Raw genomic sequence first — 16,127 nt, 5'->3', positions numbered from 1 at the left:
TGTAACTCTTGGTCTCTCACCCATCACAACAGAAACTCTGGTTATCTGATTGAAAATCTGGTTACGGGTTTCTGCCACCAACCACCGATCCTGGATTATGACTTGTTCTGTCTTTCAAACCGGCTGCCTTTCCCATCAAAAAATTAAATTGCCTTCAAAATGCATTTGAGCAATGCAGTTTGGTTGCACAGGGAACGTATGTTTGTGGTTGCTTGATTGGAGCAAGGGACTGGGCGGCAGTCAAATCAGTCACGAAGAAAAGCGGCTGTAGTAAAATGGAGGTTGGAGCTCCATGTCAGTCAGGATGATGGGCAGTACATGAAGAAAGCACGGGAACCAAGAAAACTCATTTACATACATGAGACGAGGTCAGGAAGGGTTCACTGCAGAGAGGAAGGAGCCACCAGAGGCTGTAACAAACATGCAAACAGAAAACAATGGCCAGTTGGTTGCTTTCGCCATATGTTTTAGGATCTATTCAATGAGGTCTGACGCATCTGAACAACATAATGCTCTTGTACAGCTCTGCATTCATCCTGCTGCTTCCTTAAACCGTGAAATGAATAATAATAATGTATGCCAATGTGCCATTTCATTGGCTTAAAGGCATTAGAGGAGATTTAATTTCCTACGACTTTGAACGTAGCATGCGCACATACAACCTCTCCCTCACCCCCCTCTAACCTTCCCCCTCTTAACATTTACAAAGAAATGTCCCCCCTCCAGAAACTTGCGTAGGACTCGTGAAGTTGCCTACAGCCGTAGTATAATACAATAATACATTTTACCTGTCCAGAAGGAATTTAGCAACCAAGGCATCTGTCTTTAGGTCCATTTGTTGCTTGAGCTGACGCCATCGCCCAAATGACTCGCCAATAATCACTTTTGTTTTTGCATTCTCGCGATCCAGTTGTCTTTTTATTTTCTCTGACCTCAAAAAATGACTTTCTTTTACGGCTGGGTCCCCCTGGATCTTTATCTGCCATTATGTCAAAAAAGATGAGCAAAACAAGTCGCCAGCTAACTACGAAGCTATACCAAAGCAACACATACACAAAACACGTAAGTCCAAGGTGTACGTAATCTACGTAAGTAGGCCTGAGCCGGAAGATTTTTGATTGACAGGAAAGGGAGCAAACCAAATGCCTCGGTCCGAGCGCATTGATTGGCTGATGTTTTTCAGGTCCTGCCATGTCCAATTATTATTATTTTATTCTTTTAGAAACCATACATACAAGTCCACTAAAGGTCAGTATATTCATTTTATGTGAATCAGACAAATTAAACAACAAAAACATCCTCCATAATGCCTTTAAGTCATAACAGAAGCAGCACATTGTTTGACAGATGAGTCGCTGTGCTTCGAGTCACAAGCTGCTCCATCCTCCCTGTTCCATCATTTTTAATAGAGGTCGATTTTGGCTTCAGAACTTTGTTCCACAACTCCAACCATGCCTTTTTTTGTAGGTGTTTAGCTAGTGGCAAAAAGGGAGCTTTCTGTTTTTGAAGCTCACTGAGGTTGTGGTCATGAAGTCTTCTCTTGATCCCTGATAATCAAAAATGCACACTTACATCCTGCACAAGCCTCCAAGTACTTTTAAAATATAAAGTGAAACTTGGCGCTAATATTTTAATTTGAAGGTGCAGAAGCATCCTCCAGCCTGCAGAACAAAAAAACTGCTCTGTGGTTAATGCTTGCTGTCTGGTTTTGTGAGGAGGCAGCCCATCGGGGCTCTCTCATAGGACTTTGTTAGTATCAAGAGTTGTTGAGCTTGTCTCCCAGCTGCTCAGGAGCCATCAATCCCTGAAGCTGAATCTTGGACCCACATAGTTAATCTCTCTACTATCGTGCTCTGTTAAGATAAGTAACAATACTAAGTCTTCATTTGCTTCCTCTTGCAGCTTGACTCCCTCATAAATAAGCAAATTAACTCCGTCTGGGCAGTGCTTGGTGTCAGTAAGAGGGAGTAAACTGGGATGTACACACCTCGACATGCACATATATATCCTGAAAACACTCATGTATTCCTGCCCACTCACTCTTCCTTTCCTTCCACACTGTCACGTCGTTCTGGAGGTCCAGATGAATACAAATCAGGCCTCTCCTGTCTGTCAGGGTTTAAGGGATTGCAGCTCGGTAAATAACCAGAAACAACGTGTGAGCAAATAGGAGAGATATCAGAGAGGGCCGACAGATACGGGGATGAACAGTTGGGCAGCTCTCTCATGACACCATTAGTCATCAGTGGGAAGATGATATGCAAGAAATCCTACTTGAACTAGGGAGGATGATTCTTTTTAAACATTTGTATTACTGTGTGTCCTCGCATGAATCCCTCAACTGCCAATCCATTAGGATCCTGAGAGCCCAGAGTTATTCTATTATTAAGGGAAAAAAATAAATAGAAGATGGAAATTCAGGCTCTGACTTTGCTTCAGGGATGTTAATGTCAGTCTGTTGGTCCGACACTTTGTTCCAGAAAAAGTTGTCATAAAATTTCACAGAGGCATTCATTATCCCCAGAGATAGAATCAAAAAGACTTTGATGATCCCTTAACTTTTGAAAGTGTTCACTAATCTACTGAACTACTTTGACATCTAATGATTGGCAAGATTTTGTGGAGAGATTCAGGTTTCCCAGAGGTTAAATCCCAGTGGTGGCTGACTTTACCTTCAGTTTTAACATGACGTTTATGGTTCAGGTGAAATGTTTCAACAACACACGTTAACACAGTTAATTGTGGCTCATTTCTGGGGCCAAATCCTGCATCCAACAAAACTGGAGGAACCCTCTACTTAGAATTACTGTTGTTTATACTTTGACACCATACTTACACTTTTTAATATTCTATTTGTTGTAAAAATCAGCAACTTTGCATCACATTTCTTGACCAGTATAATTTACTTCACTTATTTTTCTTCAATATAACATGTGAGCTACCTGATGCCTTGAGTTTTCCACAAGGGAATGGATAAAATGTGTTTTATTTAGTTTGTTTCTGAGGTTATTTAACCACTGTTCTTGTTCAACTAAAATGTGACCCTGTGATCACATGCTAAAATGATCATTTTTATTTACAAAAAGAGCAGCTTGATGCTCTCATTTAAAATATTAGGTCCATATTGTTCCAGAACCTTTTGATCAATCAAATGACTCTTATATTGCAGACTGCAAGCCGCTAATTAAGCTATTTTTGTAGATAAATTTGTTGCAACCAGACCTCAGAGACACACTGAAGGTCTTTCAGCTTTAATAGTGATGAATGAGGTCTACAGGCAGAAATAATTAGTCTGTTTGGTCATATTGTTAGGCTTTTAGCCATTTCCAAAATAGTTGAAAAGATTCTTTACTGCCTTGTCAACTTTGCTAGTTAATATAAAAAACAGGAAAAATTAATAAGAGCAACTGAAAGCTACCAGCAACTTTTATAGTTAATCTTTAATTTGACTTGACACAAAAACCCCTCAGGCTTTAAAGGATTTCTGAAATGATGTCCACTTTAGTGATGACTGGATCTTCTAACGCCTAAAACTTGTTGATGAATTGTAACTGATTCATAGTTCATTTCTTCATTCATTCATGGTCCTCAGATGATAAATTGTAATGACTGTCAACTCAGTTTTTCTTTTCCAGCATTATCAAAGACCACACTTTAAAGCGCCCTGTACTTTGGTTCATTAGCCAATTAGAGCAGTTGTGCACTGCGATCAAAAAAAAAAAAATGCTAACATGCTCAGCTAAGGTATCACAACCCAGTGTGAGTATACTACTACTGATGCCACTTAAATGTACAAACATCACACCAACAGGAGTCTTCTTTCCCACAGAAAACTCCTTACTTGCTATAAAAAGCTTCATTTGAATTCCAGGTTCTTCTCTGTTACATATCGACACCATCATGTAACACATTTGCATAATGCCTGACCAGCAGCTAGCTGATGAGCATCTGCCTCACACTCTTATTTTCTCACTAGAGCTATTTCTGGTAATACTAGGAACATTAAAGCATGTAAATATATTCTAATAGACCCCCCCCCCCCCCCCCCCCCCAAAATGGGCTTTGTGCACAATATGGGCTCTTTAATAAATAATTTAATGATACACTGGTTTCCGAAGCATCATTGATCAAACAATCGGAAAAAAAGAAATGAAATATTAGGAGGAAGAGGAACAGTTGCCAAAAAGTGACATTTTTTTTAGTTGATGTGTCAGAAAAATTTAAAAAATGAACTGCCAGTGAACTAAGCCATTAGTTACACATTCCTAATCCTTTATAAGGAATAATTTATTAGAAAATGGTACCAGATGTGTCATATTTTGAAATCCTCAGTTTGCTTGTCAGCTTTCTAGTGAACAACACTCTACCTGGTAATTAGCTCCTCTTTGCTGTTGCAGCAGTAAAAAGTCACTGATTGAGTCGACAATGTGGGGAGCAGATAATGACTGCAATACTGTATACTCCCCTCATGATACTGTTTTTTTTTCTTTCTTTTTTTTTTTTTAACCTCCTCAGCAAATCGCTTCTTCCATATCTACCAAAGCCTCCAAAACAAACCTCTCCTACTCCTCTGGGAAACAGATATAATACAAAAAGCCAATCTATTGCAGAAGCCCTGACAGAAATCTTATACATTACTTTTTGCGAGAGTGCAGAGGAAGAGTGAGAATGGAGGAAAAGGTAATCCATTTTAATAGAGCTGTCTCTGTATTATTGGCAACTTTCCCTCTGTGCACCTCTTTCCAGCTTCATATAAGACACTACATGCAGTAGGAGTGTGTGTGTCAGCACAATACTGTAAATAATAAAGAGCCACAGTGGTGATAGGAAACTGCAAGTCTTGAAATAGCTTTGAGGGGAGAGAATATTTATTCACTTTAATGATCAAGCCCTTTATTGACTTTTTGGAAAATCCAATATTCAGCCTGCAAGGCAGCGAGAATCTTTCTCCTCGCACTGCAGTTTCACGACGGGACAATAGGCATTTATAACCTTCAAATAGACATCACACACAGCCACATACCAACATCTCTGTGGACATATATGTGCAGATACATACATGCGTCTGCACACACTGCTTTTTAAATGTCAGTCTCCAGCAGTTATTTGTCACTTTTTGTCACTGCATTTCCAGGGCAACACCAGGTTCATGCAGCCAATACACAAATGCACATATGGCTGCACAAAGGCATATATATGAAAACCTCCAGTCACCTTTGTCTCTGGTCACACCTGGCTGTCTTTTTCTCTTTCCCAATGTCATTCTCTGTTGGCCGTCATCACACTGCAATAGCCAAGGATGAGACAAAACATGATTTTGTCTGGCAGCCAGTTTCTGGCACTGCACTGATACACAGTAATCCAGCTGTCAGCGGGGAGCCGAGGGAGAGAGAAGGCACAACAGACAGACACAAACAAAGACAGAAGGCTGGACAAAGTAAAACAAATAAGTTGAGTAACTGGCAGTGTGCATATTATACCGTAGGTGACTTAATGCTTCGCAAATATTACAGCAGCCAGAAACTTCAAGGAGTCCAGGGGAGAACTGCCTCTGCAAAAATGAGCTCTAAACAGCAGCTACTAAAAGAGAAGCACCTTAAAATGAATGCTGAAAGGAGGGTACATGGAAAGGAATCCAGCAACGCTATGGGCAAATTTGACCTCTTTGTCTGTGATGGTAACTACTGCTATTATTTACAAATAATAAATGGAGCTGTATTCAACCAATGAAAATCTTTCTTGGCTGAAATCGTACCTACTTATCCCGTCGACTGGTCACAGCGGTGAAAAATGATCGGCATGCTACCCTGTAGATACCTTATTAGAATAAACTCTAAATCATCATTAAAAGACATATGTATTTGCAGCATATTGCATAATTTAAGTCTGGTTATTTTATGCGGAAACGATAAGAACAGACTGGGAGCAGACCAGCTGCACATATTCATATGATTTCTGAAAGCTGACCTTTATCTTCCAATGATCCAGCACAAGAACTATCGAGGAATAAAACACAGACAAGTCAGCTGCTGTGTTTAGATGATCTACCGTGATGGTTGTTGATTTGTGATGCACAAACAAGATTTATACTCAACTTTTTCCACAAAAAACAAGCCACACTGACGGCTTCTTAGATATAGTGTCAGCTGATTTGGAGCCAGTGCTGAGTAAAAGTTCAGGTGGTCCAGTTCAAAGTTGTGAGTATTCGCAGGTAGTCGCTTCCTCCTGCAGCCAAAAATAATGAAATATTGTGCAAGAATGTTATGCAGCGCTTTTCTTGTTTGTCAAAGTAACACCGGGGACTGTCCAAGCAATCAAAATTTCGTTGAATGAAAGCGTATCTACCAAACAATTGGCCAGTCGTCCTGGAGATTGCATTTCTAATAACAGCAAAATTATGCATCCCTGTGGTTGTTTGGGATGTTTGGGTGTGTTCATAGAGAAAGCTAATTTAACCAATCAACCACCAGTATGAGTACGTTGTTGAAATATCAACTTGACGATTTGTCTTTAAAACCTGTCATTTGTCCATATCCTCTTTGATTTGAATGTTTTATTTTGACGTAATATTACCTATAACTTGTTTTTCAAAATGCGGTGTAATGTAGTGAGTCAGTGCTGTTTGAAAGCATACTATTGCTGATGCTGTTAATGATACTTATATACCAGTCTCTGAAGAAAGCTTTTAAAATCTCAAGATATTTTAGATGCTGATGTTGTTTCAGCAATTACAGACTGACACCAGAGTCCGCTAAAATGAGTTCTGCTCCAATAAATAAATAAAAACCTTCAGTAAATATGTGAGGGGAAAATTGCAGAAACATAGGCTGCAATGGTAGCATGGTTAACTCAAATAGTATGGTGTTCATCTAAGACTGCTGGCAAGGCTGCTGCACTGACACTGCAGATGGAATTATAGCAGCTTGAAAATCAATAGTAGTTATAGATTAAACTAGCCAAAGGCAGTTGTGTTTAGTTTAATACACAGACAACTCGCAGATGAACCAAAAAGGTCGCTCATCGGATGGTTGAGACCAAAAAACGGAGCTAAAATAAGATTAAATATTGGTCTAGCATTATCAGGTGGACAGAAATGTGACTCCAAATGGATGCTATTGTTGCTCCATAACTGAAAAAAGGCAACTAGTTCACTCCTAACTGGCCAACATTTGTATCAGATGTTTAAATAGCATGTTTATAAAACCAGCTTGCCATCCACATGCTTTTAATGAACGTCTCTGTCATCACTTGTTGCCCCTTACTAAAGTTTATGCACTAAAAAGCCATTTTCCTTCTTCATAGACACTTTGGCAGGACCTTGAACCCCAAACTCGATTATCAGCTGAGTTGGCAACACAAATTCATCAGCCTCCTCTGACCATCCGGAGCACCCAACGATTGCCAGAAACGCATCCTTGTGTAGATAAATATGATATTTCATTAATGTCAGCTGGACTATGTTCAACTCCTATGTTCGCCAACCCTCTTATGCCACATCAATCACACAGCGGCATATAAATGCATTAAATTATCCAGTTATGATAGTGAGAGAAGCCATCAGGAGACGGGCTGTCTGTATTGCTGAAATATGTCCAGTCCCAGCATTGACTTTGTATTGATTTTGCAGTTAGGCGTTGGGGTTGATTTGATGGCAAATGTCCAGTCAAAAATTTTTCAGTGAACATTTTTCTTTTTTCTTTTTCCCCCTTAAACTCACATCTCAAACGCTAAGGGCCATCATTTATTTAAAATCACCCCAAAAATGAACCCTGACAATTTTTCTTGTGCACCATTATTCTGTCCTTTAAAAATTCAGGTCTGTGCAGGTACGTCCTTCCTTCAGACTTGTTCCAGTGACAGTATAAAATGGGCAAAGTGCATGCTTGATAGTACTCTGTATTACCCTTCATGTGAATTGATGGTCGCTAGAGACTGAATTTGCGCATCCAGTATTATATTGCCACTTGGTTAATTAAGGCTCATATGTCATTGTTAAAGCCCCTAAACTTTCCCCATTGATCTTCACTTCTAACTTGATGAAATAATCTCAATTTATGACTTAATTGTTATGTATCCCCAAATCCTTATTAGACCCAAATTACTCATACTTTATAGACTCTCTCCAGGCATTGATTAAAGCCCTATAAACTCATCTCCATGTATCAAAATTATATGTTTAGAAGTTTTATCTGTGCAGATAAGTTGGAAATTGTTTGCTAAGGGGAAAACCTCAAAGATTTTTTTTATTTAAACTAATAAAATCACTATTGAGGTGACACAAAGGTGACTGAACCTATGGCCCACCAATGAAAGCATCCCAATGTTAATATAGTTACAGAATAACAAATGAGGTGCTTATTTAGCTTTATTGCATTACTGCTAATGCAAAACAAACATTTCCTCCAGGTCGCATTAAAAAAGACAGTGACAAGTGAGTTTAGTTTGGTTATGAAGTAATTACATGAGATTGAACGTGTTTGTTAGAGTTTTCAAAAAACACTGATGAAAAATGCATCTGCAAAACAACAACAGCCATCTTGCACATTTTGGACAGCGGATCAGTTTGAAGCATTGCAGTGAGTAATGGAACAAGAAGGAGCGGCCAGAGTGAGCTGGTAGGTGCAGAACTGCAGGCGACAGACCACACTCCTCCAACTTCTCAGCGAGGTAACCAACTTTCACCTTCACTTTCACTTTGTCCCGCTGTTAGCAGACTCCTGCCATGTGCAGTGTAAAGCCTGCTCACAGAGTGATGGATAAAGGACGTCTATGATAGTTTGTTTTTGTCGCCCTTAGAACTCTGTGATCTGTAGTATAAAACTGCATTTGCTGGTACGACCAGTAACTGCTGCCAAATTAACCGGGGTTGAAATATTTGAGATAACCACTTTAATGCAACCTAAAGAGCCCTGTATTCTGCTTTTTGGGGTTTTTACTTGTTCTTAAATGTGTTATGTAGCTGATTTTTGTGCATTTAAAAATCACGAAGTCCACACCAAAGGGCATTATTCTCTCCCACAGAAAACAGTTTCTTACCTGGATGAAACACTTTGTTTAAAGACTAGGTTTTCTTCTGTTGCCTAATTACATCACAATGTAACATATTTGCATAACGCCTGCCTAGTGGATACTTTGGCCTTTAACCAAAGAATGAGCTGCTTTGCTGTAGTTTTTTCTATTTCTTCACTAAAGTAACCTTTGTTCGGGCAAATAACCAACATTACTTGGCTTTATCCAGCCCCGCTAACCAATCAGAGCAGACTTAGATTTTTAGGCGGGCGGGACTTAAAGAGACAGGAGCCACAACAGAGTGTTTGAGACAAAGGGTAAGAAAAGATGCTGCAGCAATGTACAGCATGAGAAAAACTATTTGATTTTAGAACATTAAAGCATGTAAACATATTCTAGCAGACCTCAAAAAGTCACATTACAAACCTGGAAGTGTGCAGAGTATGGGCTCTTTAAGAGAAAGCTGGATTTGCAAGATTACAGTCTCAAGAGAATCCATCTTTCCAGGCATCAAACTTTGTGTTTGTGGCTGATCCATAATTAGTTGGACTAATCGGTGTCCTATGAGGAACTACTGGCAGCTATGAGCATGTTTTAGATGTTGGATGGACAGATGGTTCATCCAATGTCCTGCCAAGCCTTTTTTTTTTTTTTTAAATCAGAGATGAAAAATAAACACTTATTAGTGGAAGTTTGTAATGTTAGTAAACTATCCAATGCACTCTGATTTCAAATACAAAAATTCTTTATTAATACATGGAATAAGAAACAATCTTTTAGTGTTATGGCACCTTGCAGCTCAGATTCACCATAAATGATTCATATCACATTTGAGTCACATGATATTCTGATATATTTAAATATTATTGCAACATGAAGACAAATGTTATTCATGATTCATTCCGGTTATTGTGTTCAAACAACAAACGGACCAAAGTCATTCCCTCATGTTACTGTATTCATGAAAACCTTGGGTACATCAGTGGTACAGTTTGTTATTCATGTTATTCGAGGCTCTGAAGTTAAATCCTGTCAATGTATTGCAGATTGTAAGATGCCTTTTTTCACGCTGCGTTTGTCATGTTTACTCTAAGGATGAAACTCAGTCTGCATGACACGGCTGCACAGAATTGAAAGTTTTTCTGTTTACTCTGTTTTCTTGCTGTAGTGGCGGAGCACAGTTGGCATACACAAATATACTTAGCAGTACTTAACTCCCCATGGATACATATTGAGCAGCACCGAAACAAGCGCTGGTGGTGTTGGTGAATTTCTGAGGCGGCGGAGAGCAAACAAACAAAAAGGAGCTGCATCAGCAGCATGCTGAGCAGGGCTGCAGCTCTGTATGCTTTAATTAACACTGGTCAGTTCAAAGCAATAATGCCATGTAATATAAGGAGCCCTGTGCAGCGTCATGCATTGTAGAGCAGAAACAGTGTGTCAGGATTCACTGCTACCAGCGGTGTAGTGGAGCCCTGAGGATGGCACTGTGGAGACGTGGACAGAGAGGCTGGATTTAAAGGAGGATACAGTTCAGCAGCACAGTTAAATAGACTGAAGCTTTGTTCTAATGGGGGCCAAGGGATTGACTTATTATGCATATTGATAACTTCCTCTGGCTCCAGGGGGAAACCGAGATGAACACTGTACATGGGCAATAAATATGCACAAAGGACAAATATTATTTTTTACGGAGACAATGTTTGTGAAAATTATATGGATCGCCCACATACCAGTTTCTGCCACGCTCACTTGCTGTTTCCCTAATTATTTTTTAATTATAGCGGAGAAAGAGGAATTAGAGGTTATAAAGCATAGAGGAATGGCCACCTCATTTCAGCCGTTAAAAAACTCATTTAGTTTTCTTTTTTTGATGAAATTTCGTATGATGGAATTATCTAATAATAAAATGTGTGTGTGTGGAAGTGTGTGCGTACATATGGCTGTCTTTGAGACTAGTTTAAGTTTTAGACCTTAAGAGAGAGATTTCTGGAAAGTGAAGCATTTTGGGTTGTTCTGACTTTCTCTGAAATGGTTCAGACTTGGTTTTAGAGTTAATAAGGTTTAGGTTTGTTTTAGGCATTTAGCTGGTTAGATAAAGGGGCAAAATGTCAAAGAGTGCATGTGTGAATGAGTGACAGAATGTGATCGACTAGAAAATAAGTCAATACAGAGTGCAGAGTAGATCAATAGAGCAGGTACTAATTTCTAAAGGAGTTGTAATATACAAACTTAACGCTTTTTAAATGACTAATTCTCACATTTGGGCACATCTTGATGAATTCCAGAGGTGAAACTGTGAAAAAGCAATCACCAGCTTATCAAAGACAGATAATTGAATTCTCTCCATTGTAAGATCAGAGCTGTAATGCACAGCCACTCTGAAAACATAACTTTTCCTCTCAAATTTTTAAGTTGAACTGTACTGTATTCAGACTGTGTTTTATGTTCTGGTAATAATGTGCGTATTTCACACAGGCAGTGTGGATAAAACTACAGCAGAGATATTTTAAATGAGAGACTCGCCACTAAATAATACCAAATACAAATCAATGACAGAAAAAAACATGAAAAATGGTGGTTGGATGACATATGTGATGTCCTTTTCCTCAAATCAGTCATCTGCTTTATAAAACATCCAAACCAGAAAACATTGAGCCATTTGTGTTGTTATGCTCACATTAAACTGTGCACATGTGTACAAAAGACAAAGTTTTGGTTGTGTGAACAAACTAAAAGTGTGTGTTCTCACTGGATCATAAAAAACCTTATATTCCTTCAAAACAGAGCTCCTTTGTCCACCATCATTCCCTCTGTGGCTTCCATGCAGGTCCCCCCAGACATGCTAGTCAGTCGCTGCCTGAGCCTCTTATCACCTCTGGTAGGCATCAGTGGTTGCTCTTGCGGTCTAAAAACCCCTACAACCCCGTGTTCTCCCCACCACTTCCACCCAGGTCACGACATGCTCCCAGGGTGGACAGACTTGACGTTGATGGGTCTCAGTCCACTGAGACCTGGTCCTGGTTCACCTCTTTGAACCTGAACCTCATTGTCGTGCAGCTGCTTCAAACCGGTTGTCACATGTGCACCTTCAGGCCTTACTTGAACTCTTTATTTTATCTTGCGCTTCCTTTAGTTCTGTGTGTAAATGTATTTCTTTGTGTTGTTGTTCTAACATTGCTAGAAAGGCTAAAGTGGTTAAATTCATTCATCAAAATGAACCTTATCTGTAGCGGTCTTTATTAAAAACAGGACATCAAAAATGTTCAATATTTATCAGTATCATCTGAAATGAGACCTTTATCACCATCATTTCTCTGTGTCTCCCAGCCCTAGTCTGTATGTCTGCCTTTGTGTGTTTTGTATGATGGTAATAATAATTTGAGCATTTCTTATGACACTCAGGATGCTGACAGATTGGGTTTTCATTAGAAAGGAAGGGGAGCACTGTGTGTTAATAGGTGTGGAAAAAAGAAAACGGCGACAATCTGAGCACCAAGGCTGATGTGTTTGTGTGTGTGTTTGAAAGAGAGACAGATGCTGAATGGATGGACAACTAATCAATAGATGGAGTGCAGAGCAGATGAAGACAGCAGATACTCATTTCTGCAGTAAATAGCCCCGTGCTTATTGTGGCCAATTGAGTGTGTCATTGATTAATTATTAAGCATACTCAGAGGAGATTCTCGGCAATGAGAAAGAGCAACACCGAGACTATACTGTTAGTGTCCTTGGTCCGGAGGCAGTGTTTCTCACAGTGGTAGAAAATGAATATTTTCTATTGTATGAACCTATTTATATTCTGAAGCTGAAGCTCACAGTGGTTTAAGCCTCTGGTAACAGACGCTCTCCTTAAAAAGCCTTTCTTTGACTCACACAGGATTAAAAAAAAAAGTCTAGTTACCTGCTATAATGGTATATATGGTAAAAAGCTGCTCTATTCAACATTTTCATATTAACATGGGAGAGAAACTAAACTCTTTACTTTATAGAGAGTGTATATGCTGTAGGCAGAAGACTCAGAAGGTAACTTTGCAATAATTATTTAACCTAAATTCAGTTAGCTCACTTTTATTTAAAGCAGGAGGGGAAGTTACTGTAAAGAGCCCATACTCTGCACATGTACAAGTTCTTAATTGTATTTTTGGGATCTACTAGAATATGCTTACATGCTTTAAAATGCCTGAAGGCTATTTTCAAAGGCTAATTTCACTACCTTTACTTTAAAGCTCTTAGCCAGATGTGTTGTACATGCACAAAAAAAGCTAAAACACACAGAGGGAACACCTAAAAAGCATCATATTGGCTCTTTAAAATGGTCTACAGGGTTTAAATATAAAGTGTGTACCAAGCTCTTATATAAGCGCTTGAGGATCGATGGGGAACAGTGTGCAACATAAAAATATAATTTAAGTACAGCTAAAAGTCAAAGCAGCCAATTCAAAAAAGTGACCTAATGGATGTCCAGTCTTGGTACTGATGCCATTAAGTGCAGCGAATAAGATCTCTTTTCAATTACAAAGTGCACAAAAGAAAGGCTAAGTTCAGTCGTGCACAACACCGCAGCAAGTCCATCAGCAGAAATGCTTTTGAAGAACCACATTTTATAAATTTCACCCTGAAAGAGGAGCTCAGTCTGGTGTTTGACTTGACCCTGACGGATTTAAAATAGGTCAGTGTATACCTTCCCTGTCGTTTCTAAAGGCAACCTGCTTTTTTGAAAATCTTGGAACCTGAGGACATGAAAACAACTCATTAGAGGAGCAGATTCTTCACTGGATTCATGGTATCTTTCAGATTTGGTTTCTAATTAGACTTCTTTCTAGGGAACTACTGCAGGAATGAGTGCGATAAAGGCGGCGTTGCTGTCAAATGTTAAGGAATACTTTAGATGAAACAGATGGATGAATGTTTCCGAGACGGACCGAGGAAAGGATAATTTTGAACAAGAAACAATGACAGTCTGTGCTTCTGGCTTGACAGATAACGTCGCGGTCGGCCCCAGTGTTCAGCCTTAATGTTAGAACAAAATGAACAGTTCTTCTTTTGAACATTTGATCTGCTGAATCCTCAAAGGGACTCTGTCATTTTTCACTCAGATATGAATCCTGCATGATAACTAGATTATTCTTTCAGTGCTGCAGCTTATGACAATGTGGTGTTCACGCTGACGTAAAGAGGGAAAAAAAAACCGCAGAGATGTGAGAACAGATGATGCTCACACAGGTGCATGCGGCACACATGCACAGACCAGGTATTTTCGGGAGATGCCTTTGTTTTCCGATGTCAGCACGTAAACGCTGCCAAAATTGCCTGAGGATTTGGAATCAGAGCAGCGCCTACAATTGATTCTGATGTTTGTCCACTTGCTCTGCATCTAAATGAGGATGTGTAAACACTGACAGCGCAACTGAGATATTCTCAACACTGGTCCTTCTGGCTACTCGGTCTGAATTTATTATCAATGTACCACATATGCCCCCACATGGTAGCTATGGATCTGTTTAAGTGCCCATGCAAGTGTTGGTTTTGCAATGCAAATGAGTGGTTAAGCTGCAGGGACATGATCGGGGGTGTGGCGTTCCAGTCGCCTCTGACAGCTTTATTCAGTGACTGTGTTTATGTAAGCCCAATTATTATCTGGTTTTCAAGGTATCTTTTTAATTTGTTTGCTCTTTAAACATTCTTTCCAGATTTCAGACACTTGGATACGCTCTGTTACTGGTTTAGAGAAACCCGATTATGCAATTATAGCTTAGGAATTACTGTTGAATGTATACATCTTATCCAGGTACCTAAGTAACGTAATCAAAAGTGTAGTGTTCTACTGTAGAGCCATACAGACTCCTCCACCCTAAAGAGACTTGATTAATTGTAGCATGCTTCACTGCATTCCATTTCCAATGCAAAATCTCTCACTCACCACTGTATTCTTTATGGTTTGGTTGGCTCAGCATCACTAAGCATTCGTAGATAACAAAACTGGTAAATGTTCATCTATAAAGCTCTGCTGGGCAAACTCCCAGAATACCTCAGCACCCTTCTCACTTTCAGTGCTAGTAGTTACCATCTGCACACCTCCAAGTGGTTGCTTTTGAATGTTCCCGAACAGACAGCGTTCTCCTATCATGCACCATGGTCATGGAACAATCTTCAAAAAACTCTTAAACAAGAAACTTTCGCATTCATTGATGCGTTTAAGAATATCATGAAGAATACAGTGAAATAGGAATGTCTGTTTTTCATAAAAGGTCATTGTCCTTGAACAGCTGTCAATCAGTTTTATTGTTTATTCATTTGTGAAACATGTATCAGTTTTATATAACTTTTATATTTTGTATGACTGCTACCTTGGCAAGGTCTGTCTTGTAAAAGAGATCTCTAATTGTTAAATAAAGGTTAATAAATAAATAAAATAAATAGCGCTGCTGGAATGCACTGTTGCAGACATACGCTGACCCTTTTTTTTTCTGCAATGAGGCACAAGAATATTCATGGATGGCGTATTCTGGTTGAAATTCATATACAAGCATTTTAAGATCTGGGGCCTCATTTATAAAGCTTGCGTACGCACAAAACAGGGCTAGAAAGTGGCGTACGCCACTTTCTATGCAAAGGTTGTGATTTATAAAAACAAACTTGGCGTGAGAATGTGTGCACCGGCGGACCAACCTATATTCTTGATGCTTCTTTACGCACAAAACAGGGCGTAAATCACAAACTTTGCGTAGAAAGTGGCGTACGCTGTGTTTGTTGTGATTTCTAAAAAAAACTTGGCGTGAGAATGTGCGCACTGGTGCGCCAACTTTGATGCTTGCTTAAGCACATTTTGGAGACAGAGGGAACGGCAGTGCCGGAGGATGAAGTGGCGAACTGAAACCAGATTGATCTCAAACCTTTATTGTTATCACATATTAGACTTGTAGAGCCGGATAATCATAAACCCTTATTGTTGTAGATGTTCATATAGTGCGTCATTCGGCCAACGACTGTATTTGCAGAACTATGTTCATATATTAACAGGAGCGGATTGAACGTTATTTCATTCGGTCGTTTGACCGAAGGGCCGGTCCACATCTGGGGCCGGTGCGGTGATCTTTATTAAATAATTTTGTTTA

The sequence above is a fragment of the Acanthochromis polyacanthus genome, chromosome 16 (assembly GCF_021347895.1).
Source record: "Acanthochromis polyacanthus isolate Apoly-LR-REF ecotype Palm Island chromosome 16, KAUST_Apoly_ChrSc, whole genome shotgun sequence".
NCBI lineage: Eukaryota > Metazoa > Chordata > Actinopteri > Pomacentridae > Acanthochromis > Acanthochromis polyacanthus.
Note: the sequence above shows the minus strand (reverse complement) of the source record.